Source organism: Amblyomma maculatum, chromosome 6 (assembly GCF_055883805.1).
Source record: "Amblyomma maculatum isolate TAMU_Amacu chromosome 6, ASM5588380v1, whole genome shotgun sequence".
NCBI lineage: Eukaryota > Metazoa > Arthropoda > Arachnida > Ixodida > Ixodidae > Amblyomma > Amblyomma maculatum.
The window spans coordinates 103,233,084-103,259,223 of NC_139349.1; the positions used below are offsets into that span (position 1 = coordinate 103,233,084).

Below are 26,140 nucleotides of genomic sequence, written 5' to 3' on the forward strand. Positions count from 1 at the left end.
AGTCATATTCTAGGATTTTGACCGTACTGATCAGGCTCTGCGTGTGATTCAAATCAGGGAAGATAAGCACGCTGTCCAGCAGCTTAGTGCTCGCAAGACAACGCCCTCGAGGAGAGTGCCAGTGATTGGACGATGCGATGCCGCATAAGACTGCTAGATCTCGACAGTTTCCTCCGCGGCAATTCCAAGAGCTACACAAATGGAATAACTTAAGAAAATATTTATATTCATTTGAACAAAGCTTACTCAAATGAAAAAAAAAAAAAAAGATTAATAAAGTAAAAAGGAACTAACCATACCTTCTATGTTTCGTTGGAATCAGTCAACGGCTTCAGTCTTCCGGATAGCTGTTGTTGGGACGGATCCAGAAAGGGCGTGGAGTGGCGCTTTTCAGACTAAGACCAAAACTGCGGCTGCTTTTTGAGAGAGCTATTAATTGCTTTATTTTGCGCCTTTATTACCTGGCGAAACGTGTGGATAGGTTTCCGTGGCATTGCGCTCCGAAGTGCCTCGCAATTACTGCAGTTTCATGCTCCTAAACGCTCAATTACTCCACCCACTGGCTCTCCTGTTTATGCGCTCTGACGAGACGGCCGTCCGCAATTGGTCTATAGCCTGTCTCGCTTGATTCGGGCGCTGTCTGTCGCCCGCAATCGGAACGCGCCTGAGGCAACGTCGCGAGTTCTTCACCCCTTACCGAGCGCTGACCGTTGAGTACCCCGCTGTCAGATCCGTACACAGGCACGTTTACGCAGTATAACCGCTCACCCTGGTTGTATAATGGGACGTTAGCGTGCATAATGCATGTTCCGCACGTCTCACCTTGCGCCTGGTCCGCTCATTATTCATTTTTTCACTGTCTGCTCCCTCCTAACTATGCCAACTACACTTCCCCTCCCTCCCACCTCCCCGGCCTTGACCAGGGCCGTCGTAGGCGGCACGCAAAATCACAAAAACCGGACAGACAGTGCTCGTTGCAGGATTGGCCTCCCGCCGGGGCATCGTCGGCTGCTGCGTCTCTAGCGTGATTATTTGCGGGCGCAATAGAAGGCACACTAGTGACGAGGCAGACACCTAAAACATGTACACAGAACGCCCGAGTGAAGGAAGAAAAAAAAAGCAAGCTCTGAGCGGGCCGCTGGCTTCTCTTATGGAAAGGTTTAGGCAGACGCCTAAGTTAAGTCAAGGCAGAGCTCGTGGCAAAAAAAAAAAAAAAGAAAAAAAAAGAAAAAAGAAAAAAAAAAGAAAAAGAGAGATAGACTAAAGGATGACTAGTAAGTCCGCTCATGGGGAGAAAGCGAAGCTGGCGCACGCACAAAAGTAACCCCTCGTCCGGCCCACTAGGTTGCGCTAGCAGGGCAGCGGCGTCAGCAGCAGGGCTTTCTGGCATCCAGAATTAATCTTAATTAAGCCAAGGAGCCGCGCCAACGCTTGCGCTTATTTATTGTTTACTCACCCATTCCTCTTGTTTTGCATCGCTGCTTTCTCTTTCCCTTGAATATCTTAACCGCGGCGCTCGTTCGAGCAACCTCCTCCCAGTAACTCCCCTCCCCTCCTCCTCCTCCTTTCCTTATTATTATTTTTTTTCCAGTGCTCTTCGCTCTTCGGTTGTTCACGCTCGGTTATTCATGTAGATTCTTTTCTGATTTGTTTTGTTTTCTTGACTCGTTTCGAGGTTTTCCATCACTGCTAATATTGTGCATTTTTTTTTTTTTTTCACTTGTCCTTATCGCCGAGTCAAGCCCACCCGCAGTTAACTATCACCTGCGTCTGCAGAACGCGCCGTAATATATGCGCAATAAACGTGCGAGCGAACCGCGACACTGTCGGCAGCGTCGTAAATATGGAAATATGACCTCGCGCGTGCGTACAAGCCGGGAAAATTCAAGCAGAGCGAAATATCCGTAGCGAGAAGAAGTGGGAAAATGAAAGAAGCTTGCGACCGCAGAACATCCGCAGCATTATACTCGATTCGACGATGACAGCGGATGGTATACATAGCAGCTAAGCTTGTCCAGGCGCTATCAAAGCTGTTTAAACACAGCAAAAGAAGAAGAAGAAGAAGAAAAAAACAAAAGTTTTGTTGCCCGAGGCGATATATATACCGCCTGGTGTGCACTTCTGTTCCTTGATGCTCAGTTGCAAAATACTCTCAGGAATTGCGTAAGTTATGCAGTGTATAGGCTGAAGGGCTCAAGAAAATTACTACATTACTATAAGGGACGACCGTAAACCTGGAAGGAAGACTCGTTTCTGAAGCATAGCTGATCTTCACACTGTTGCATGCACACGTCTGGGAAAAAAATGGAAGTAATTGATTGTATTGAATGATGATAAATATATCAGAAGCTGAAAACAATGACAGGCTACGATGGCCACACTAATATTGTGTATAATGTTTTAAAGTTATATCCAAATGGGCAATAACAATGTCTGTACACGGTGACTTCCTGTAATTTTCTTTAAAAGAACCCCCTGGTCTATTATTTGAAGAAAAATGCATCAAAACTGTGTAAATCGCGCTGTTTTAGTACAAGGTACTAGTACATAACAAGGTTTTAGCACATAATACGAGCTTGGTGGTTAATTGTTTTATTGGCTTAAAACGTTGTCTGTTAACAGTATTGATCTCTGTTGCATGACCCGGTCAATTGAGCCAAACTGTCTAATTTTTTTCCGTTACATGTTGCTGGAGGGCAAAGTTACAGCGGTTCAACAGCTCCCTCGGTTGCGTGGGCATCAGGGGTCGACTATATGAACCCATTATCAATGAACTGTGACATCCTGGCTTAGACTGTTAACAAAACTGATTGCATTTTTTTTTTTTTGTATGAACCTATATTAGAGGGATCGTTTATTACTTGTCATATAAAAGCCGAATAAATACTCCACTATATGCTAACCAGGAGATCATGCATTCGGATTGTGGTGAATCATTAAGTTTGTAACCATGCGCTGTCTGCGTGTGCTGAGCTGTTTTCGATCACGTCTATGAAGTTCTTCTTTAAGATGGAAGCCAAAGACATATGAACTGCTCCGATAATTGCAAGCTGAGTTTTGTTTACGCCAAAAGGCTGATTATTTCAAGAACTCAATGGTAACACTCCGAAATATTACACACGTGCCGCTAAATGGCACCGCGAAGAGGGCAAAAAGGAAGTGTTACGAAGAGAGCTCCAAATGCGGAGGCTGAAGTCTCCAAAGGTGAACGGTCCCCGCCCGTGTGAGAAACTCCGCTCTAACTTAAGGAGTTCCCAGAACGACCCGATGCGGGGCGATAACACAAAGCTTTGTAACTCGTTGAGCCTTGCGGGATCGTTTTTCACGCAGAAGCGAAGATTGGGCGCCTTGTCATTGTCAACGAGCCGCGTTACTCATCGCTTGTGCCTCAGCAAGAGCGATGCTGTTGCGGATGCCTGCAGTCTTACCCGGGCCACCGACCCCTCCTGGGCTGCTATAAAAAGATTTGGTTGCAAGCGGCAAAGAAGAAAGCCAGCTGAAGGCTTGTGCATACGGCAATGTACCGTGGTATGCGCTCTTGGCAACGTTCTCTTTGAACCTAAACATACTTTCACTTGAGGCCGTTTAACTTTGCCCGCAAACGGCCGATGCGGAAGGAGGTCGCGCGGTTTCTGTGTTGTTACGTGGCGCCATCTATGATGCAGCGAGTTAAGATTATATGTTAACGCTGGAAACCGCCTACTATGTCTGATAGAAAGAAACCATGCAGTGTCGCTAGCAAACATGTGAGAAAAGGGCGAAGCCGGCACATATGTTGTTACGTGGCGCCATCTATGATGTAGCGAGTTAAGACTATGTGTTAACGCTGGAAACCGTACATCTGATAAAAAGAAACCAGTGCTGCTAGCAAACATGAGATAATGGGGACACCGGCTTCCACGGTATTAGTGACTCAGGGCCATCTTAAGCGAGCGTCGAGATTATCCTTCGCACGACATGCAAAACGTGATTATTGTTTCGTGTTTTGTTGTTAATAGGATGTCATTATTACGTACGCATAGAATAGAGTTAACAAAGCCCATGGACATTTCGTCGCTTCCGCGTCAAAAAACAGGCACCGCGCAGCAAGTCATACTGGTGGCTCAGCCGCAATTATTTGGGGTCCTGGTCGAGCACTTGCCCTGTATTATTCTTAAAAAATAGTGCGATCAAAAATTTTGAAGATAAGCAGTCAGCCTCATGCTGTCAAAATTCCAAACACTCTCGCGATGCCAGCGACTATATCCTATACACCTCCAGTATGTACACCTTCACCGTGAGAGATGACTCACTCGCGCATGTATACTTATAAGGACATTTTCCACCTTGAACACATACGCATCCGCTCACTCGGAAGGTAATCGTTTACTCTGACATTCACTCGGGTGGGAGTATAGTTCCCTCACATTCACGGGTACTCAATTTCACTGACACCAGCGATAACTAAATCGTCTTTCACTCAGATATATGCTCAAATCCACAGAGCACATTTCTACTCATAACTTATACGGCCTACTTTTACGTATAGACTATACGAAGCTCAGTGACCCTGACAAGGGGTCAACACAGATGCAATCGCATCTGTTCACACACTAACCACTAACATGTACACAGCCATGGAGCCCACTTTGGTGAAATTAGCTTTTAGGCTGAAAAAAAAAAAAAAAAAAAAAAAACGATCAGAAAGAGGTTTCCGATTCCTTGATGTTTAGCTAAGCGCGTGCTTGAAAGATAGATATACGAATAATGCGTTTCTCATATTCATCACTTGGCTTACTCACAATAAGAATGAAAACAAAACATCTTTGGTTGTATTTTTTTTTTTTTTATGGGTTGTGGAAATCAAAGAAAGATCGTTTCTGTGCATATAAGGCACACGCCTTGAACGACTGACGCGTGCACTCGAAAACTCCCTGCTTGCGAGACTCTAAATATTTTGTCCTTTGATCTTGTCCTCCGTTCCTCTGCGGTAACTCTGCCAGCACCCGTGCACATCAGCCTTCTTGTCTGGGCAACCTTCATGCATTTCTTAGCACACTTCCAATTTAAATCCAATTCTGGGCTCCGAGATTAGATGCTCCGCTGTGAGCACGACTTGGGGGCGAGTTTCCACGGATGCCTCTGTCCGCACGTTCCATGCACCGCGCTGTCTACCGGGGAGGCAGCCGCGATCTCCTCGGGATTGTTCCGTCCTGTTTTCCATTTGAGCAATTCGCATTGTGGAGTCGCCTCTGTTATAAATCTTTGAGTGCACGCCCGGGCCGCTTCTCCAGGTCGCAACAACACCGGCGTGTCACGTTCTGTGCAAATTTGAGCTCGAGCCTGTTTTCAGTGACAACGTCTGTATATCTGAGACAATTGCATATTGTATGGTATACGCTGGTCAGCAGAAATAAAACGTGTAAAGCAAAATCAATCTCAGCGGATGTTCCTTATGTGCGTACTTTTATTTTTATTTATTTGTAATGAAACGTTGCTTCTCTTTACTATAAACTATGTTCTTGCCACTCGTTCTTAAAGATTTGTTTGCAGAGTACTTGTTTTACACCAAACGTTTTAAACGAAGGAAAACATTCATCTGGAAAAAACCCTTGCATCACTCCCTGCAGGATTCTGGTAAAGAGAATTTTTTTTTTCTCCTGCAGTGTCCCGTCATTCCGCATTATACTGTATATTATCTTCCTGTGCCGAAGAATGACGCTCTATACGCTTTGCCATCCCGCGAGGTGACTCATCTTGCAAGTGCAAATGTTTGGTATCACGCACTCGCACGCCAGCGTGCGAAGAACACTGGGGCTCAATAATCGATCTGTACACACATCAGCCTCAGTCCCATTCGGGTGCCTTCCTCATGACTTCGCCGGCGAACAGTTCCTGATTTCAAACGAGAACTTATCGATAGATTCATTACGCGTGTCTGGCAGTCCACTTAGGTCTGATGACCCGACGGCTGCATTTGCAGGCCGTAAATGTGAAAGGGAAAACAACTAAATGAAAGGGACATGGTTCGCTTTGTCTCCGCTACTGCACGGTGGAGGGGTGTTATCTGCGTTATGAACGGTTGCGTTACATCTCTGTCTTTCAACTCTCTAGCCCGCGTTTCTCCTCCGCAGGCAGAATAGCAATGCACGTATAATACGGGGCCGCGCCTGCGGCGACGACCGCGAAAGAAAACGCCACTGCCTGGTGACAGCGAGGACGTCTGCAACCTTAATGTGCCGCCGCAAATAATAAGCCCGGTAAATGGGGATGAATGGCTGTGTATATATAAGAAGGATCCCAACCCCCTCCCCAAACAAGAGAACATTTTTATTTTTATTTTTTGCCCTGCATTGGTTCTGCCTGCTGTTCGCTCGGGCAGGCGCTTGGCACTGACTGCAGGCATGCCGGCGAGTCCCTCCTCCTCCTCCCCCCTCCTAGCCCTGCGCCCTCCTTCCCAACCGAGACGCATCTTATTTCCTCGCCAATGACGGATGGCGTCGGCTAATGAGAAATGTCTCGTTGCTGTTGCACTGGGCTGAAATTAATAAAGGTATTACTGGGGCCTGGGAGCTAGGCGCACCAGACGGGAAGAACTGAGGGGCGAAGTGAGAACACGGGTAGGGAGGGGAAGGAAAGCGGAGGGGGGAAGGACGACTGCTGCAGTGGCACACACACGCGCGCTCACACAGCGACTTGTGCTGCTTATGTGTATATAGTATGTGTCGCCACGAGCTCGCTCGCGCTGGCCCTGATAACAAGGAAAAAAAAGCCCCCCCCCCCCCCCCCCCCCGCCCCCCTCGAGATATATACGCCCCGAAGGAAGATATATGAGAACATCGACGCGGGAGCGCACAAGCTCGCCGGGGCTGCTGCTTCTCTCCCGCGGACAGCGACTCTGCTGCTGCTGTCGCCGCAGCCTGCAGAAGCAAGACGCTGCGCACCGTCGATGTATAGGGGAGCAGTGCACTGAGGGAAAAGGGGAAGACGGAACAAGCTATATATACGAGCCAAAGAGGCGGCTGCTGGGATACACCACGAGACCTCCACTCATGGTTCGATATTAGTATTCGTCAGAGACGTATGGCGCTCAAATGGAACCAGCTCTGCGCGGTGTAGGTTATCCGTTATTCCTATTCGCCTTATTCTCGTACAGTCCCTCCATCTCCGATATACAGGTTAAGGTTGCGCGGATGGGCTGAGTGAATGGGGAAGGCGGGGAGGGAGAGGTGTTGGAAAGCGAGGAAAAAACAAAATGAATAGCGAAGTGGTGGTTGTTTTTGTTCGAGACCGCGGAGTAAACAACGAAAGAGAATCGCACCAGTGCTGCGGGAGGCCGGATCGTATTGAAAACACCGTAGCCCATGTCGGGAAGAAAAGGGATGGAAGAAAACTTGGCACTGCGCGCTCATATCGCGACGCCCGCAGACCCGTCTCTGCCGCGCGCGCGCCCCGAAGTGCGAAATGAAACACCAAGAAAAACGAGCCCCGCAACTTTCTGTCGAGTTCCAGGCTGGATATTAAAAGTCTCGGGAATACAGACACGCGCGTCGCGATTTCTTAACAACGAGTCTCGGTGGAACGGCGCGCTTCGCCGCTCACGGTTGCAATTCTAGTTTCGCCGACACACAGACCGCACCTGCGGTGAGAGCGTTCGGAAGAGGCATTGCTTATGCGTCGGGGCCGTATATCATCCGGGTATACGCCACTGTTGCAGGTCCTGTTTGTCTCTGTATAGACGGGCCCATATATACGAGGTCCCCCTCCGTGTGCCCATATACGACAGAAGCGGACGCAGGCAACAGGGCTTCGACACGTCCAGATGATAAGTGACCAGCGGTCTCCCGGCGCTGGGAAACACTGCAGATGCGGTCTTAGCGAAGAAAGAGGGGGGAGGGCCGTGTAGTATATATGTATATATGTCTGTGTGTATGGTCTATGCGTCCACCACGGAGAAAGGCGAGGTATTTGGTATATACCGCGTGGGGGCGAAGCGTCTGCGAAGCTTCGGCCTCTCAAGCAAGTGTTTGCGAGCAACAGACGCCAGTTGCAGCAAGGGCAGAACCAGGGTTCGCAGAAGCCCCTCTTCGCTGCGCTGGGGATTATGTCCCCGGGCTCGCAGCAAAGCAGCAGCAACAGCAGATGCCTGGGTTCCCCTAGTTGCACGACTCTCGCAACCGCGCGCGCAGCGCGGACTGTCAGGAGTAGCCGCTCCGTGCCGGTGAGAGGCGAAGAAGGACGGAGGGAGCGAGCGCAAGCCCATAAATCACGCTCTGCGCCGGCCTTCCATCATTGGGTAGGCCGCGAGGCATGACGTCAGGCGCGCGGCATTAGCGGCGCGCTCTCTTCAGCGGTGTCGCGAAGCGTGGGATGACGGGGCGGCCGGCCGTGGCTTTGCCTGCATTGCCTGCATCGAGGGTCTCTCATTCTCTATCGCAGATGCTTTGCGTGAGTGTGTGCGGTGCAGGCAACGTTCCGAGTTGCTGGGCAGGTTGAGCCGTCTCATCCGCCAGGTTATTTGAATATTTATTCGGCCACCCCGCACCTCCCTTGCCGCGGCTAGGCGCCCGAAAACCCTGGAGCCTCCTTCTCTGCCTGTATCCAGTCGGCCCGTCGCCCGGGCCTCCCGCAGCTCTGGTACTCGGGGGAATTCCACACCGTTTTGTGCGTGGAACGCCTGCCTCACCGCGCGGTATATATGGGAAGGCGCCGACCGGTGTAATACCAGCCTGCCTTCACATGTAGGCGCGTGATTCGTCACGTGTTGCTTCATTGTCCCCGCTGTTCGTACCATCTGTTTTAATGGTTCTTTACTGCTTCTTCCCTGATTGATTGCCAGTTTATTGGAGGGCTCAGGGTTGGCGACGTTTTTGCACGTTAATTTGAATTTTGATTTAGAGCGCAGTTCAACATCCTATATAGGATGTTGCCAGCTCTGGCGCTCTTATTCATGACATTTTTGCTACGCGTCAGGTCAGGATTTCTCATGAATCGCCAGAAGGGCCCTGTCACCAACGCTCTGAATTTTCTTCGCCTCTACAGCATTGCTCAAAGGAACCGTTGTAGTGTTTCATGGACCAATACGAGGTTCTATAAAGTGCTGTCTTCTCTTGAATATAGATCCCGCTGTGGTCTGCCATGGGCATGTCGTGAAACGCCCACGATTACGATACTGGAGTACCGATCGGCGTTGAAAAACGTGCCCTGGCAGCACAAGTGGTTCAAATTTCGAGTTACTGAAGTGCAGCTCTGCGTGTTTTGATTTTGCTCTTTATTAAAGCAAACAATTGAGAGAGTCATGCTATGCATATGTATACAGTTATAGAGTGCCAATTTTTTTGCACACACACACATGCCCTTATGTATATAGGTGGTCACTCGCTAAAAGTGGCCACTTGGGGTACCCTATCTCCGGTATAACACTTAAGCTTCGCCTTAAATCGCAGGACGCAGTTGTGTTAATGAGCTTCTCTGGATAATAATAATAATAATAATTAGTTCACAGGAAGGGAAAGGCGTATCTGTCACACCTGTGTCTGTGGACACCTGAACCGCGCCGTTAGGGAAGGGAGGAAGGTGGGAGTGAAAGTGGAAGGAGAGAAAGAGGAGCCGTAGTGGAGGGCTACGGAGTATAATTTCGACCATCTGGGGATCTTTAACGTGCGCTCACATCGCACAGCACACGGACGCCTCTTCGTTTCGCTTCCATCGAAACGCAGCCTTCGAGGTCTCTTGATCCCGACACTGCCATTTACCAGACTGAGACGTCTGTCTTCCCAAGAGATGGTTTTTGCACGTAACGCTCGCATGCCGCGGAAGCCTGTATCGACAGCATTAGCGCAGTGATGGTATGCAGTTTACTGTCATAACAGCTCGGTTTGCCCTGTTTCGTTTAGTGCTCAAAACCACTTAGAGGAAGCATTGCATATATGGTGCAGTTGAACTCAAGCGAGGGAACGCAGACATGCAATAAGTCAAACGACGCGTCCTTCTTACGCCCGCGCTAGAGCAGTATACCCCCGCCTCCCCTCTGTTCAAGAAGGATGGGATTTTGTCTCCAGAAACGCGTAAACCAATCACAACGGAGTCCATATATAGACAGGCACGCCAGTTAGATTGACGCTGGCGAAGAGGGGTGTAGTGGAACTGGCATCCCTCGGTCCACGGGCACGAGTCTGGTTCCGCGGGGCTGCAGTCGCCTAAACGCTCGTGTGGAATTCCTCTCCTGTCTCCCCAGCATTTTTTTTTTTCTTTCTTTAGAATCACGCCTCGACGGTGCATGTTTGTTGGAGCGTATTTATGCGTGGTGGTATTTTCTCGTTTTCCACTCCGTCTCTTCGTCTCCGCGTTTCAGTGAAACCAACCGTGTGTACATCGAGACGGTATGGAGACCGGGACGAAGCGGGCTTCGGTTCCCTGTCACAGTTTGTGCAACGAAGTCCGCCTAGAAAGTCTCACGGCTGCGTCCTTCTTCTGTATAGCGTCTTCTTCCTTGTTAATAGTTTTTCGCATCTAGCTGTGATTCTTTTCGTTTTCTCATTTTCTACTACACTCCTCTGCGACGCTGCCCTAGGGGCCAGGGAAAAGTATTGGATCTAGATTGCCCGAATACGTTTTCAATCACTGTCGCTGCACCTCCGTCCCCCTTGGCCACCGGGCAACCAACCACCCGTCCTCCCGACTTGACGCGCGAAACTAATCTTCTCTTTTCTTTTCTTTCTCTTTGCTCGAAATATCCCAAAATCCTTCACGCAGAGAAGAATTAAAGAAGAGAAAAAGCAGGCTGTCTTGCCGCAACTATCAATCTAGGTTAAGGAAAAATACGTGCATACAAGAAAACGCTTCGTGAGGGAAAGCCGTGCTGTACCCAGACGCACACGCTCGCAAACGCGCTTGTTTTGCCTTTTGTATAGTATCTTCACTTCGAATTCACCCAGAAAGAGAAATTTTGTGTAGGCAGCCTTTCTGGCCTTCCGTCTCCCCCCCCCCCCCCCCCCCCCTTTTTTTTTTTTTTTAATTTTTCGCTTGAACCGCAGCCTGTCAATGAATCGGAGGACATTTTAACGTAATGAAAGAGGGAGAGCGCGCGCCCGCGCAGATTTCAATCAAGCCGGCGGGTGGTCGGACCGCGGGCGCTGTCGCGCTGTATATATGTAGTCTCGGCGTTTATTTTTTATTGCAAAAAACGAGTAACTCACATACAGGCCGGCCTTCCGAGACGCGCATACGCTGCATGCTTCGCTATTGGAGACCCCCGCAGTCGCGTTATTAAAAGACCTTCTTCTTCTTCCTCCTCGGCTGCCTTATATTCGAGGTCGGTGTGCGTTCAAGAAGCCGGCCGTATTGTCTGGTGCGGGGACGTTGGATCATCGCGAAATTCGGGGAGGGGAATACTGACTGATTGGACCCCGTGGAACAATTTTAACGAGCTCCACCGAGGGAACCATATCCCCACCGACCCAGGCTGCATTTGAACTGCGCCACACTTCCCCCTCACAGCGGAGCTCTTTTTAATTCTAGAGGTCGCTGAATTAAAAGGTGTCTCCTGGAGGAACTGCAAGGTCTCACCCATTCGCGCACCGCTCCACGCGGACGGTGCACGCTGCCAGTTTGGACAAATGTCACAGCTACCCCTGAATATCGATTGGGTCTGCGGTCTCTATAGGAATGTGACTAAGTGCACGGTGTAATTTGACGTTTGCAGAGATTGCTTTTTTATTTATTTATTGCTATCGATCTTTTTGCATCGCCTGATATATTAGTTCTTGCTTTTCTTTTTTTTTACTAGCCCTAGGTTTCAGAATAGCATTCAGAGCTTGACTACCCTTCAGCAGATCATGCATTTGGTTTTTGTTCAGAAAATAGGAAACTTAAAGAAAGGTGCCGGTCTTTTCCACTCAAGGAGACGCACTGCTTAGGGCATGTCACCTAAACAATGTCCGACGAATAGGAGAACGGAGGAAGGGGTGGAGAATATCTAATATGGAAGATAATACTCAAAGTAAGGAGGGGAGATTGCAGACCGGCGATATACGTGGTAAAGTGCTTCTGCTACCAATAGGATGAAGGAAGTATAGAAGCTCTTCGCCCAGTAGGCCAGGAAATACAGATATGCATATGCGTGACAGATGTGCTTCGGGTATAGCGGTGAGCTTATCCTCGGCGCATAAACCTGTGTTTTAGTGTCATACCCTGATTGGCCAGCTTTGAAGACCGCTCTGTTCTGTTCAGTCATAACATTACCATTCCCTCCTTCATCAAGTGCACGTTGGCTTATAACGCTTACCACACGGTGTCATACCTGTGCGTGTTTTGCGTGAAATTTGATCCCTGCCCCCCCCCCTGTGTCGATGGCTTTTACACAGGAGACAGAACAGAAAACATAATAAGCGCCCTTCTACACGGATACATTACCACTTCTCAACGCACCGAATATGAAATATGAATAAATTATGTTCATCACTTGCGCACACACTTCCTTGTGGCGTCGATTCGTTCGTACACCACACGGGTTGTTGCGTGTATGCATATACAATCATTTATCTGTTTTTATTGATGACGTACCTTCTAAAATGCGTTTGATTCCGCAGGTGGCATCTCGTGACGTAAAAGTGTATCGGCTTCTTGGGTTCTGGCACCCTTTCAGGTAAGCCAGGCGCTTTCTTCCTGACTTTGCGTGGTGAATTTGAGCGCGTATTTATAGCTGTGCAGAATACTTTTCTTTGCTTAATTGACTGCCATCGGGGTTGTATGGGGTGTCAGCATAGGCATCTGTAAAAGGCGTCCAGCACTATAAAAGTTGTAAACTGCATGTCCAGCACGAATATATCCATATATATCTAAGTGTATTTGACTATGTTCTCGAGGTAAGTGAGCTAACGCACAGTCGCTGACCCGATGTGTCTTTATGTGCCTGTTGTGTTCACGGTCAGTGCTTTCTGAAGATGCCGCTCCGTTCAGTGATTAAAAAGCTGATAATTGAAGTGTGATTGTTGTTTACGGAAGTTAAGAATGTGTAGCGCGGTTAGATGCGATTATACTGGGGCTATGCGAACCACGTGCAGAGAAGCGGCCACGTTCTTCCGCACGTATATCAGTGCCTGCTTTCCTCCCTCTCACCCTACTTTCCTTTTGTCTTTTTAACCCTCGTCGACACGTAAGAAGATCGGGAGCGCGGTTCTCGTTCGGGCATCGCCGCCAAGGCGCGTATGCCCAAATCCCCGCGGCGCGGATTCGACAGGGAGCCGCGCATGCCGCACGGTCGGCGCGGGGAGAGAGTGTGTGGCGCGCTTAATCCCGCGTTTTCTCGCTGGAGAGATCCGACGTTTGTTTCCAAACTCGGTTTCGATAGGGGGAAGATCGAGGGCGCATATAAGAGCAGAAATAAGTAAAAACGAGAACGCGCTCCAAGGAGGAGCTTGCCGGACGGCGAACGCCCGAAAAGAGGGGATCGAACCTATATATCTACCATCTCACGCGGCCCGCTCGCACCAGTAGCAGCAGCAGCAGTAGTCTCGCAAAAGAGCAAATAAGTTTCGCGCCCGCTGGTGAAGAAGAACGAGTGTAGGTAGAGGTGGAGAGCGAAGAAAGTAAAAAGGAACACGCGCTGCAGAATAGAAAGCGGATCCATGCAGCTGCAACAGCAGCATCGACACTAAGAATTGGATTCGGCCCGCTTGTTTTATCTTTCTCTTTCGCTGCCTGTCGCTTCTCTTCTCCGCGCTGTTGGGCGCGCGCACTTTCGCGCCCTTCTCTCCTCTCGACTCGACTCCCTCGAGGCGCCTATCCCGACGGATTTGGGCGCGCAATTGATTACAAGGCGGCCCTATGAAGAATACAGGGTTCCGAGGGGACGGCCCCGGGCGCGCCTCTCTAATCCAGGCCTAGGCACTTGTAAATCCGGCCCAGACAGGCCGCAATGGATGGCGGCCCGTCGGGCTCGCCGGCGGCCCCGGAGCCGAGAGCGTTCCGATAGCCGCCCATGGGCTCCGGAATTGTTAATGGGTTAATGGATGGCCGTCGACGGAGCGCGGCGGCGGTGCGGCCACCGCGGCTGCGCCGGATAGCAGCTGTGCTCGCTTCGCTTGCTGCCCTTGCCGCCCCACGTGCGTGGTGCACGATGCTGCTACACTACACGTGCGTTCGTGCATATAAGACCGCGGTCTCGCGTGGCCTTCTTTGAATATGCGCATTTGGGTCGCCCTCTCAAATCATGCAGCACGCGTGGATGCATCGGCGCGGGGATCCCCAGTATGGCTTTAGGCCTTATATCTTCTTCGCCGCCCACCCAGACGGATGATTTCAGATTGCCATGAGTGCAGCGACCGTCGGGTTCGTGCTGTTTAGTATAGACCTTTGCAACGAAGGCCTCCTGCCGTCACCATATTGCTCACTGGGTTAGCAGAGTAGATGTGTAGGCCAGTTGGTGAGACATAAGGAAAATAAAACCGCAGCAGACACAGGACGGAGGCTAGAGACAACACAGGGCGGTACTGGCAACTGAAACGTTTATTGAAAAAACCGGGGCTTTTAAAGAAAGATGGCACATGTGACCTTACAATCAGGTAAAGTGGGCTGAAACATGAAAACCAAAAAAGGCCTTCGGCGAACCTTAAAAACAACAATCAGCACGTGGAAGTTGATAAAAGGATGATAACAAGCATAATCTGTAAAAGAGGAAATCATTACAAAATAATCTGAACAATCTACAACAGCACATGAATGAAAAGACAAAGATCTCCGCACTAGATGAGCATGGCACGAATCCAAAACAAGAGGTTCAAAATAATTTTTAACGGCCGACAACCAGGGGAGGAAGTGGATGCATACAAATAAAACAGTATAACAACCACCCAAAAGTCACATGACAAGGAAATCTAGTTCTTTTTGGAGGAGAGCGACAGAAGGTGAGCTAACGCATTCACCTGGATGCGAACGCTGGATGACAACCGCCTCTACAATCTCTCTTTCAAGTTGTCCCTTCCTTCTTCCTATAATCTCAGTCTGGCTGAGCTGTGGGCGACAGCCCCGACAACTACGGCAGTGAAGCGGCAAATTCGAGCCCCCTGCCTCCCCCAAGGAACGCGCGTGTTCTCGTAAACGATCATTTAAGCACCTACCGCGGTTTGTCCAATATAAACACGCCCACAACTGAGGGGAATCTTGTAAATAACCCCTTTCGCACATGCGACACGCTTGTTCTCTTCTAAGTGTTTTATGCCACACGTGCCTGATCTGGAAACATTATTTCCCACTAAATTGCACAATCTGGACAGTTTGCAAGGTGCAGAAAGAACAATCTCAACGCCATATTTACCCGAAATCTTTTTAAGATTATGTGAAACCTTATGAATGTAAGGAATGACTTCAAGTTTCTTCTGGCTAGTAGTTTGTAAGGAGACACTGACAGGTTGTTTTTCTTTTTCTTTCTTGCGTAGCTTCTTGGGCAGTCGCTCCACTTGAAGATTCATCTTCAAGTGGAGCGACTGGAGAAGGCAGGTTACCCGAGTTTCCTGTTAAGGGCGATTGCCGAATCGGTGGCCAAGAAGCTACGCAAGAAAGAAAAAGAAAAACAACCTGTCTCCTTACAAACTACTAGCCAGAAGAAACTTGAAGTCATTCCTTACATTCATAAGGTTTCACATAATCTTGAAAAGATTTCGGGTAAATATGGCGTTGATATTGTTCTTTCTGCACCTTGCAAACTGTCCAGATTGTGCAATTTGGTGGGAAAGAATGTTTCCAGAAGAGAACAAGCGTGTCGAATGTGCGAAAGGGGTTATTTACAAGATTCCCCTCAGTTGTGGGCGTGTTTATATTGGACAAACCGGTAGGTGCTTAAATGATCGTTTGCGAGAACACGCGCGTTCCTTGGGGGAGGCAGGGGGCTCGAATTTGCCGATTCACTGCCGTAGTTGTCGGGGCTGTCGCCCACAGCTCAGCCAGACTGAGATTATAGGAAGAAGGAAGGGACAACTTGAAGGAGAGATAGTAGAGGCGGTTGTCATCCAGCGTTCGCATCCAGATGAATGCGTTAGCTCACCTTCTGTCGCTCTCCTCCAAAAAGAACTAGATTTCCTTGTCATGTGACTTCTTGGCTGGTTGTTATACTGTTTTGTTTGTATGCATCCACTTCCTCCCCTGGTTGTCGGTCGTTAAAAATTATTTTGAACCTCTTGTTTTGGATTCGTGTCATGCTCATCTAGTGCGGAGATCTTTGTCTTTTCATTCATGTGCTGTTGTAGATTGTTCAGATTATTTTGTAATGATTTCCTCTTTTACAGATTATGTTTGTTATCATCCTTTTATCAACTTCCACGTGCTGATTGTTGTTTTTAAGGTTCGCCGAAGGCCTTTTTTGGTTTTCATGTTTCAGCCCACTTTACCTGATTGTAAGGTCACATGTGCCATCCGTCTTTAAAAGCCCCGGTTTTTTCAATAAACGTTTCAGTTGCCAGTACCGCCCTGTGTCTGCTGCGGTTTTATTTTCCTTATGCTCACTGGGCTGTTGTGTGCGCCTGACGTCAACACGGTGGAGGCGGCAGCGGAACCGGTTTGCAATAGTCCAGAGAGGAGGCGTTTCGACAACCTCCTCGCCCGATGCAAAGGTCTAAGGGGGATCTCGTCACTACTCTAAACCTCTCTTATCGGTCACCAATTATCAAACCCTACAACTGTGGTTCGAAGACCAAGATTAAGGATATGGTTGTACGATTAGCAGCCTCGAGCAATGCAATAGAAACGAACTCAGGTGACTTGACAGCGACGCCCCGTCATTATATCTGAATCGCAATGGGCAGGCACGCGGTTCTTTCGCGATTAAGGTAAATGTGGATCAAGGTACAAAGTGGCCGCTGAAGCGTAATACTGTAAGTGTAGCCCCTTTGACTGAAAAGCTCATGCATTGCCTTATCTCTCGACGGTGTTTACCGTGGGAGGGTTGATAAGCGAAGCCTCCACATTAGGAGTGCGCTTGGACGAGCCTCCATTACCTATATATAGCCTATATGTATACATATACGCCCTATTCACTATCATTTAACGGGCGGCAGTTGTGGCAAACCTGTTGCGGCAGCCTTCCATAACATTGGGCGGTTCGAAACTAAAAGCACCAAACAAACAAACAAACAAACAAACAAACAAAAATGTCCGACACGTCGGCGCCGATCTGCAAGCCGCTGTGAGATTCGAGTAATACTCCGCCTTGCTCGCCGCTCGTTTGTCCGATGCCTTTGGACTATAGCACGGAACACGGCACCTAGCCACGATTAAGTGACCATTGCCCTGCTGGCATTCACCGACTACTTCAATCAAGTGTGGAATATGGTAGCCTCCTGCAGACTGGAAGCATGCCGACATCCGTTTGATTCCAAAGGCAGGCACCAAAAACAGCCCTTGTATCACAAACTTCGACCGATTTCAAAAGTCACTGGCAAGCTGTTTGAGAGGGTGGTATAGTCGCCTCCAGCCTTACGTGAAAGATGCGGGCGTCTCTCCTGGCTCCATGTTCGGCTTCCGCCCCCACCTATCGGCACAGAACGTCCTTCTACAAATTCAAGATCCCTGCACATCCCTTTAGACCGTATACCCCATGGCGGTTCTGGGCCTATATAGATAACGTCTACCACGCGCTCATTCTTGACAACTTGGCATCCCCCAACTGCGGTCACCGAGTGTGCACCTACATTCGCACCCCCCCCCCCCCCCCCCCTTAAATTCCCCCAAATTTGGTTTACCAAGCAGAGGCACCCCACAGGGCTATGTTTTGTCTTCGACATTCTTCAATCCGGCCCCCTGCAAGCTTCCCTCTCTGCTTTCGGCCATCCTGATCATCCGGCACTCCCTGTGTGCCGACGATCTCACAATATGCGGATAGTCTCGGGCTCCGTTGGCGACAAAGAAGACGATCTACAAGCCGCTATAGATGTCTCGTGTCTTGCTACAGTTAGGAGACATATATGCGCTACACGGCTGTTGTTCGCTTCTTCCCTCCCAAGTACACATCCACATCACGCGACGCTGCATATATTTATCACGCCTTTGTTTTCTTGACTCTACTCACAACTATAAACGCATAATAAGAGGTTGACCACTGGATATAAATGTCGGCCGGTTACACTGCCGTAGGTTTGCAGCGATGGCGCAACAAGTTAAAGTACCTTGCGAAAGTCAATCCTTCAATTTGATGCTGTAAAGCACTATATACTACAACTCCTCTCATAGAAACAGTTCTATCACGACGAAGAAAAGTAATCTGCCATGGATCACGTTCTCAACACGTCCGCTAGGCGATCGAAATGGCAGCGGTGGATTCAAGGGTATCGAGGACCTGTATCAAGTATCTGCGAGGAAGAAGGCCGCTTTAATGCGAGCCTATTGGTTTCACTTTCTCTCTGTCACCAAGCTGAAAGGAAAAGCTTTTAGGCAAGTGACCTCAGCTATTCAACGACGACCCTCATTCAAAGGCAAGAGATTAACGAATCTGCCAGAAACGCGGCTTTCTTTCTTCACGTGGTTTCTTTTTCGGCGCAGGCTCCTTGCCGGAAGACAGCGTCGGGATTCAGAAGGGCGCGCGGAAAGGGTAATAAATTTCATGGGTTGTAAATCTCTCCTTTGACATCGCTCTTTATGTAGCACGGCTGTAAATTCTAGTAGAGTTCTGTTAGCGACTCCTCGTGTGGACGGCAACAGTACAGTCACTACTGGCAGAGGAAAGATGCTTCTTTCGTAATGGCCAGTTTCAATCTGTGAGCCTACACAGAGGGAAAAAAGAGAAGGGCGTGAAGGGAGCTCCTCGGATGGAGGAGGAGGGGTGGGGGGGGGGGGGTGGCTAGTGTTAGCACTAAATCTCTCAAAACACAGGGACGATCGGCTATGGCTGGTTGTACACAACACGACTGCAGCGTTTCTCGTTCGGCTATAGTGTCACACTGCAAAGTGGGGGGAGGGCGGTCACATTGAAAGGGTAGTGTCCCTCCACTATTAAAACAAAACGAGAAAGCAACTAAGGGTCGACGGCAGCGCTACAGTTTCAGCGAGACAAGACCTAAAAGAAGAGTGTGTGGATGCGCGGGGGCATAAAGTCTCACCATACTCGGAGGGAAGTGCGCTGCAGAAGTACAAAAGTCGCTGACGAATGGCGAATTCCGGCGGCGGAGTCTTTTCAACAGCGTGTGCGCGCTCGCGCCTTCTATGTGAGCAACACGCTCTGTGTTGGGTGAAAAAGGGGAGAGGGGTTGGCAGCTCGTAATTTACAACACCGACGACTTGCGCGCTTGGCCTCCTTTTGCTTTTGCTTTTTTTTTTCTCTCTCTCTCTTTCTTTCGCGTGCCCTTGCTTTCGGATTTCGTGGGACCGTAGCTGCTATGGCGGGCGCGCTGGGTTATAGCACGAGCCGCTGCGCTGCTACCCTTGCGAGCCTTCACGGACTGCGCGGGGAAAGAGATCGCCGAGAAATAAAAGAAGTATGGAATGAAGGAGCGGAATTCAGAAACAGTCTCTGTGTACGTTCGTATGTGTCTCTGCGCTTGAGGTAGCCAGTGAGAGAAAATCCGGAAAGTAAGATAAACTACAGACTGGGGCCCGCGAGCGCTCTTGCTACACTTGTGTGCGTGTGGTGTACAGTGGGCGCGCCGCGCTGGCTGTCGGGTGCGTGCGTGAGCGCCACAGCACGAACAGTCCCCGCCCGCCCGGTCCTGCTGGATTTGTCAGATTTATAAACGACTTCTTTGGACCCGCTTCCAGTGGACTGCGCGCGTTGTCGCGTCGGCTAGCCTTGCAGCGTCACGCTCTTCCTTCTTCTTCGTGCTCTCTCGCCAACTCCTCCACATTTTATGCTTCGTGTCTCACGCTTTCTCTATTTTATTTTCTCTCTCTTTTTCTTTTTGATTTCTTTCTGTCCGCCCTCTTCTTACGGGCCCTCGCATTCCGAGAGAAGAACCCGTGTTGTGTCGGTCCGGTCCCGGCCCTTGCTGCTCTCCGCGTGGCAGTTCAATTTGCATTTGTCCTGAGCCCGAGCCGCGAAAGAGCGCTGCCATCCTGAAGCCTAGCCAAGCCGAGGGCTAGCCGAGTTAAGTCAAGTCGAGCCGGCGAGCGCGGGAGGGGGGGCGTCCGCAGTCGCGCTTCGGCGCACGTTCGCTGAAGCGAGAGTTCTACCCCCTTTACTTCCCTGCTAGCATCGCCGCGCGATTCTCAAAGCTTTCTTTTTGCTTCTCCACCATAACTGGCGCGCTTTCTTCTGCCTCCCCCCCCCCCCCCCCCCCCCCCTTCCTTCGCTGCGTGGCGCAAGACTCTCATCTCGTAGCAATTAACGGGCACTTTTGCGAAACGAATGTATATCTCGGTGCGGTTCCGGTCGAAAGAAAGCGAACAGCGAGCGACGCCGTCTCCTCCCCGCACCATCCTCTCGGGTCTTCTTCCTGCAACACGCACTTCTACATCCCCTCCCCTCCCACTCCGCCAACCGCTCTGCTGCTACCTTTCCCCTACACTCACGCCGTCGCCGCCGCCGCCGCCTATGTCTGCGATCTCCGCCGAGCCCGAATTGCTCTAAATTATGTTTTGCTCCGTTCTCGTCTCGTGGAAGCTTACTCTCGGGCGTCGCCGCAGCGACCGCGGTTGAGTTGGCATGCTTCAGTGATACTGGAGTTCTACAGTTAGGTACTCCCTGGTGGAGCCGCCATATTCTGACTTGGAGGCATGTGTAAAGCCTTGGGCGTTTGCAAGAAGGATTGAGTGCGAAAGTAAAAATAAAGAAAACAAGCTGTTTTGTCCGTATATTGAGCGTGAAGCCGGCGGTCGCCCACTCGTGTCGTCTACAATTAAGCGAAAAGCTCTCTTTGAAATGTCGGCTGACTACACCACAGTGTGCATTGTCCCCCCCCCCCCCCCCTCCCCCCTCTCGACGCAGAAACACATATTACAGAAGAGGCGCACGTTTTGGCCGAAATGCATCATTCTTTATATCTTAAATCTGCGCTTGGCTGCACCCAGGCCCGCCGGACTCGTGTACATACATACCGAAAAATACGCATGGCCGGATGCGCAATGTCTTGATTTCGAGCGGAGAAGGAATCTGACAATTATGTCATAAACGAACCATTCATTTCTTTTTTAGAAAGAACTGCGCATAAATTTATTAAGTCACCGTTTACTGGCCAGAGAGGAACCAATGGGAAGACGTACGAAAGATGCCTTGTGTTAATAAAAGCAATACCAAAAGAAGCTGCAAAGTATGCATAACATTAGGATAAGTATGCCGGCGCTCGTTGTTTTACCGCCAGAATGGGGTCGCTTGTGTTGTCGCATTTGTGACTGTGCCTGTTACCACTCCAGGGAATGCTTGCTCGTGTGGTTCCTTGTTCAAATCCACTCACGTGCTGCAAAGTGTCTAATGTAGCTTAATATGCGTCAATGAGAATATTCAATTCGGCCAGGGCCTGATTTGTTGCTGGGACCATTTTTGATTGGTTGAAAGAGATGGGTGGCTCCCAAAATATGCAAGATCTTCGTTACGCTTGCTCAATAAACGAATATGCAAGCCGCGCGTCGAAATATAGCGAGATTCTGTAGCTGTCGTCAATAGGTTTGTCTTGGTCCCGTCTCCTCCTTAATCCACGTTCACTATAGGTCGCCCCATTAAGGAATTCTTGGAAACAAAAAGTGGCGAGCGTGCCAAGTATTTACATTTCGTGCGGATGCGAGGTGGATGACAAAATATGGATAGCACTATCTTAAGTGCCTACCCAAGTTTCGAAGCGCAGTCAATTCCAAAATGAATAAGGCCAGACGATTTGACAAGAGTAAGCCGCGCTCCATGCCGAACATAAAAGAACTCGGGCGGATGGGGTTAACCTAGCGCGGCGGGTGAAGTACTTTTTATTACATGGCATCGCGGCAGACAATGGGATTCCGGCTACTTATTTTCGCAAATACGCCCCGTGTTAAAACACCCCTGTAGGAACAAGGGCGTTGTCGTGAACCAGGCATGAAAAGCCTAATCTTCCAACACCTCCTTTTTTTCTTTTAATCAAAAGTGCATGGAAGAGGTGTTATTAGGGGTTTTAACATATCTGAGCATCATCTGACATCTTGGGGTGTAAAAAGTATAAAATGTCGGTGTTAACATGAAGCGTGCCCTTTTTACACTTATTAAGGTGTAAGACTTTTGTACTGTAGGAGGAATAAGCCCCATTGCTATGCTACTCCACACATGCTACTGCACATGCTAAGCCACATGCTACTCAAGAGTGACGTGACGAAAGTCCCTAACAATGATCCCCAACCCATTTCACTGTCTCACTGTCACATGGTTCCAGGCACCTGCGAAGTTCCTTGTGCCAGCCACAATCGCGTGACGCTTCTGGCTCTAGCGTCATCTTTAATTGAGGCGCGCCTATCTGGGTTCTTGGTTTGTGTCTATACAACTGACGACATATAATGCATATATTTACAGAGTTCGAAACACAACGCACCACATTTATATAGAAAACAAAGAATGCCCCATTAATGTTAGCCGCATATCGAAAATAAAGACGAATTACCAATTATAATCACAAAAATTGTGATTTATGAATCTGTATAATAAATAAACAGTAAGAAAGGGTAAATGCATTACTGTGATGTCGTAATACACTTACCATAGACACCTCAAAATAATACACGAAGTTTTAATTCGGTCACTATGAACGCGGACGTAACAATAGGTCATAACCACGGACGTATGAAAGTTACAATGTACATATTTGTCTGTTGTCCAATTAACTGTGCCCCTACCAAGGTGTAAGTTAAGTCGTGTTCAGGAGGGCGCATGAGTAACTGATACGCTACGGCGTCTTTCGGCAGCATCGAAATGCGTAAATACGTATTGGATGTATCATTGGGAACCTGTGGAAGCATATGAGACATGACGTCACTGAGTCAACAGCCTTCATCGTCGCGGAGAATATTCATTGCATCATTGTGCCGTTCTATCAGCTGATGCAGCCGTGCTATTTATTTATTTTGCACTGTTAACGCCTTACGTGGTTTCAAAAAAAAAAGATCCGAATTGATGCTCGGAATTATTACTTTGGCTTCAAGAATAACGCACATGGGTATCACAAAAATTTTCTTTCGAAGCATACGCCATCAGCATAAAATCATCCAAAAGAGCCGTGTACTGGTCAAAAATGAACCATCGGGGAGATTTGTACTAAAGGTGCACTCGTGTACTTGTTTGTGATGCCACATTACATTAAACATTTTGTTGAGAATTCATGCAGTACGCATGCGCTATATTTCTATGGAACTAATATTAGGTACGGAGCTTTATGTGGCGGCTATATATGCAGATAGAGTGAAATTTTTCAGAATAATGTCGTAAACCGGAGTTTTCTTAAAGGTTACCAAAATTGTATCAAACACAACGGCGGTATTGAGTTGCGCACGTAACTCTAATATCAGCCTTTCGTCTGCGTGACCGTCACCGTGACCGTCACCGTGAGTGGCGTCATTCTTTTGCTACCTATAGATCGGATCCATGCACTGTTCCGAACGCCTTGTCCAAGCAGAACATGTAAATGGTGTCCTCCTTGGAAAACAATTTCACTCCTTTCAGAACAGGTTCCTCACTCCTTGCGCAATCATATATCTTGCTTTAGTGTAAAATGTAGCCAGTTAAGCCTCATCAGTCTTCCCGGGGAAATTGCCAATTTGCACTGCTTTCTCCGCGCAAAAACATGCATTGCACTTGACTTGACCGATGTTCAATCTAATTAATTTCTCGTTCTAACTGCGTGTCTGTACATGAGAACAAAAAGAATGCAAGATGAAGCGGCATGCTTTCTTTTTTTCTTTTCTTGTTCATTGTTTTACGCCACTTCCTGGGTTAGTTTCATCAATCATATGAGCGCGTAATTTCTTTTTTCCACCTTCATGTCTCAGCAAGAACTCGTTTGAGACGTATAGGCGCCTACAGCTGCGTATGTATAGTATACCTGCTTGAAGGTTTGCGCCGCCAAGGGCCGTCACTATATACGTGTCCCCTTTCCTTATACAGTCACACGCACGTACACGGAGACACGAACACGGGGCGGCATAATTCCGCAGCCGTCAGACCTGCCAATTTTTCTCTTCCACGCTATTATACAAGTTCCGCGCGCGCTACAACTCATTTTCGGAAAACGGCGCCCAATTTTGAAAAGCGCGCACGAGAGAAAATGTTCGCGAGCAGCGCAAAGTTCTGCATCGGGCCGCCTCCCTCCCACCACTCCGCCCTTGGAGATATATGCACCTTTTCTCTCGCTGGCTTATTACCACTTTCTTCCTTTTTTTCTGGTCCCGTGTACGTTTGCATCGCTTCGGTGGATCGCCACAGCTTCAGAGGGCTAAGCAAGCTCCGATCTGATTTGTTAGCAAGCTTTCTTTCTCATCTTTTCTTTCACTGTCGCTCCGTCGCACTGAGCGCTTTAACTTAGCGTATACGGGCAGTAGTATTTATCACCAAAATCGCGCCTGCGACGTGGAAAAAAGAAAGAAAGAAAGAAGGAGCGGTGAGAAAGAAACAGAGTGGGAAAAGACATGCGACGAGAGATACGTGGGACAGAAAAACGCTCCGCTTGTACCGTTGCTGCGCTGAACAAAGCGAATTAACGTATATATACCCCGTGCGGACGGACTTGTGACTGCGATATTAAAGAAAGAAAGAAATGAAAAAAAAGAAACAGCGTCGCGACGAAAGACAATTTCGAGCCGCTCTATTTGGCTTTTGTTCGCACGACGACAGAGCGAGGGGCACGAGAAACAGCAGAGATTGAAGGAGACAAGAAATTGCGAATGAAGACAAAGGCGACCGACGATAAAGACAAAAGCAAAGTTGCCGCCGCGTTTACTGCGATGGGAGAAGAAAGAGAAAGTGACAAGCAAAAATGATAAAACGTGCTCAGTAGATTGTCAGTGAAAGATGTGCCGCGCCTTGGCAACAGAAACAGTGGCAGTCATTGTGTGTAAGGAGGAAGTGGTTGGGGAAAGAGGGTTAAACTCGCTGCAAACATCATGGTGGGCGAGAGTTAAGCAGCTCGGGGAAAAAAAAAAAATCTATATACAGACATGTAATGAAGGTCTTTGGAGAAGAGTGAGGAAGGGCGGGCGACGCTTATTAATAGCGAGTTATGCGCTGAAGGCCTTTCGCTCATACACGTGGTGACAGTCCGCGAATAAATAGATGCGCAGATATCGAAGTCGACAAAAGGAAAAGTTACGCGGTATACTTAGAGAGAAGAGGTATATACGGGGTACACTATGCGGCGCTGCAAGTAAATAAACCGAGCACCGCAACCTTTGTCAAGCAACTCATGCGAAAGAAAGCGGTGCGCCTGCGAGACTATGGAAATGGATGGCAAATGCGCGCGCTCAATGAAAGGAGTGTGAGAGAGAGGGGAGGGGGAAAAAAAGTAAGGAAATAATCTGATGAAATTTTCTTACAGGGGAGGGGCTCCAGGAGTATAATAGATTGAAATTGGAAGCAGCCTTAGTTTTGACTTATGGAGTTTCGTACAAGCAAGACATCTGTGAGATGTCGACATACTGTCGCACTTTTGGATTTTGCTTTCGAACGCTTCTCAGGGAGCTCTATCCTTGCGCCACCCAATTTTCCGGTGGTAGAAGATTTAGTTTCGGTGCTACTGAGAAATTTCTATTTGCTGTGTTCCCGAACTCGCTCCATATATAATGGTAAAAAGTTATTAGTACACGTGGCTCATACATCGCAATACCTCAAGAAGCGTACATGTTAGTAAGGAATAGTGGGTTGTTTCTTTCCCCAAGTTGTTTGGACAGCAGAATATTTCTTTTCTTTTTTTTCTGGAGAGCTATTCGTATGTATTCGTGCCACTTTGTAAACATCTGTTTGAATACGGTCTGTATTCGTTCCTATTGAAAAAGGTGCGCAATGCACAATTGTAAGTTTATACTTCGTTGCGCTGTAAAGCATCTGCTGTTAACTTATTTTCATATTCTATGTTTCCATTATCGCTGCCCGATAGCCGGCGGGCAATTTAGAAAAGAGTTGGTTGTTAAGAACTGTAGACAACAAAAAAAAAAAAAAAGAAAAGAAAGAAATCCTCACATTTCTCATCCCATGACGCTTTGTGACATTTAGCTTCTGAGGAGAATGCATGCTCGA

At 48.6% G+C, this 26,140-nt stretch overlaps 1 long non-coding RNA gene across 1 annotated transcript in view; it reads left to right on the forward strand.

The window, feature by feature from the left end:
* Positions 1-26,140, forward strand: part of LOC146186466 (uncharacterized) — a 483,156-nt gene that overhangs the window by 355,566 nt on the left and 101,450 nt on the right. The window contains exon 3 of the long non-coding RNA XR_014707857.1: positions 12,570-12,625. This is a non-coding gene — a long non-coding RNA (uncharacterized LOC146186466). The remainder of the gene's footprint in view (positions 1-12,569; positions 12,626-26,140) is intronic.